A 2500-nucleotide genomic window follows, 5' to 3' on the forward strand; every position below is an offset into this window, starting at 1 on the left:
CAACCACGCACCTCAGCATTGTCACACTTCCCTCATACATAGCCTGCACCACTCCTACATACTTCTCTGCAACTCTTGACTTCCTCCTACAATATCACACCTCCTCTCTCGGCACCCTGTCGTATGCTTTGTGTAAATCTACAAAGACACAATGCAACTCTTTCTGGCCTTCTCTGTACTTCTCAATCAACCAACCTTCTCTCTCTCTCTCTCTCTCTCTCTCTCTCTCTCTCTCTCTCTCTCTCTCTCTCTCTCTCTCTCTGTCTCTCTCATTTTCTTCATTTATCAGCCCGTCAAAGTAGTCCTTCCACTTCGTAGCACACTCTCCTCGCTTGGCAGCACATTTCCATCTGTATCTTTGATCGCCCTAACTTGTCGCACATCCTCGGCAGCTCGGTCTCTCTGTCTAGCCAATCTGTACAAGTCTTTTTCTCCTTCCTTAGTGTCTAACCTGTCATACAGCTCACCGTACGACTTTTCCTTTACCTTTGCCACCTCTCTCTTTGCTTTACGCTGCATCTCCTTGTACTCCTGTGTACTTTCTTCATCTCTCTGACTATCCCACTTCTTCTTTGCCAACCTTTTCCTCTGTATACTTTGCTCTACTTCCTCCTTCCACCACCACCACCACCACCGCCAAGTCTCCTTGTCTTCCTTCCTCTGTCCCGATGACCCACCAAGTACATTCCTAGCTGTCTTCCTCGCTATTTCTGCAGCGCTTGCCCAGCCATCTGGCAACTCTTCACTACCACTCAGTGCCTGTGTTAACTCCTGCCTGAACTCCACACAACAGTCTTCCTTCTTCAACTTCCACCATTTGATCTTCGGCTGTGTCTTCACTCGCTTCCTCATGTTGGTCTCCAAAGTCATCTTACAGACCACCATCCGATGCTGCCTAGCTACGTTCTCCCCTGTCACCACCTTGCAGTATGCAATCCGTTTTACATCGCGCCTTCTACACAAGATATAGTCCACCTGTGTGCACTTTCCTCCACTCGTATACGTCGTCACCCTGTGCTCCTCCCTCTTCTTGAAATATGTATTCACCTCAGCCATTTCCATCCTTTTCGCAAAATCGAACACCATCTGTCCTTCCACATTTCTCTCCTCGATTCCATACCTTACCATCAACTCCTCATCACCTCTGTTCCCTTCAGCAACGTGTCCATCGAAGTCCGCTCCAATCACCACTCCCTCCTCCTTGGGTACCCTTTCCACCACGTCGTCCAACTCAACTCCAGAATTCTTCTTTTTCGTCCATCTTACACCCGACTTGCGGGGCATATGCGCTGATAACCGTCAGCAATACACCTTCGATTTCCAGCTTCATAATCCTCACTCTGTCTGACACTGTGTTCACCTCCAGCACGCTCTTGACATACTCTTCCTTCAGAATGACCCCTACCCCATTTCTCCTCCCATTCGCACCATGGTAGAAGAGTTTGAACCCACCTGCGATACTCCTGGCCTTACTCCCCTTCCACCTTGTCTCTTGTCACCTTTCTTCTTTCCATCACGTCAGCCTGCTCTCTCCCTTTACTAGCCATAGTGCCAACATTCAAAGTTCCGACTGACTCTCACCTCCACACGCCTACCCTTCCTCCTCTCTAGCTGCCTCTGGACATGCCTTCCCCCTCTCCTTTTCCTTCGCCCAACAGTAGCCTAGTTTCCACCGGCACTCCGCTGGTTAACAGTACCGATGGCGGTCGTCGGTAACCCGGGCCTCGACCGATCCGGTATGGAAATCTTATTTATGATCCGCATATTTGATTTGGCAAAGATTTGACGCCGGATGCCCTTCCTGACGTAACCCTCCCCATTTGTCCTGGCTTGGGACCTGCACTAAGAATGCATTGGCTTGTGCATCCTCAGTGGCTGGGTTGCACGCTTTTCTATGTTTGCCCCTCACTTTTGTGGCGTGAACTATCAATTCTAGTAATACAGGTGTGTTTATGTTAGGTATCACAGACACACGCACACGCACAATATATGTCCAAAAGTATTGAGATAACTGACCATTACACCTACAGGAGCTTTTCTGACATGTCATTCTGAATCCATAGAAACCCATATTCCACGAAGCTCCCGGCGCACAGTTTTTGTGCCGATGTTAATGCCAGGAGAAGTTTGGATCTCTGCAGTTATTGAGTCAACAGAGCGTTGGCGACTTGAGTTGCTGTTGTCCCTAAAGGCTTGCACTTTTCAATAATATGATGATATATGAAGCATAGAGAGTAAACGGGATAGATACCTTTTGAACAGCACCCTGTAGTACAGCACTTTGAAGGTACATATGTCGTCACTTGCTGTAGTGGTTTTTACTGATGGGCGTGGCCAGGTTTTCAGAAGCCTCTCAGTTGTCAATGTGAGAGCCAGGGGACGCGTCTGCCGTACGTTTAGGGTTAGGGTTAGGTGATTTCTCTGGTAGGGCTGCTTACACCACACCCCGGACTGGATTTGTTGCGTGTTTGTGTCCTGATCGATGGGCCAACTTAACACG

This window comes from Lampris incognitus, unplaced genomic scaffold (genome assembly GCF_029633865.1).
Source record: "Lampris incognitus isolate fLamInc1 unplaced genomic scaffold, fLamInc1.hap2 scaffold_529, whole genome shotgun sequence".
Lineage (NCBI taxonomy): Eukaryota > Metazoa > Chordata > Actinopteri > Lampriformes > Lampridae > Lampris > Lampris incognitus.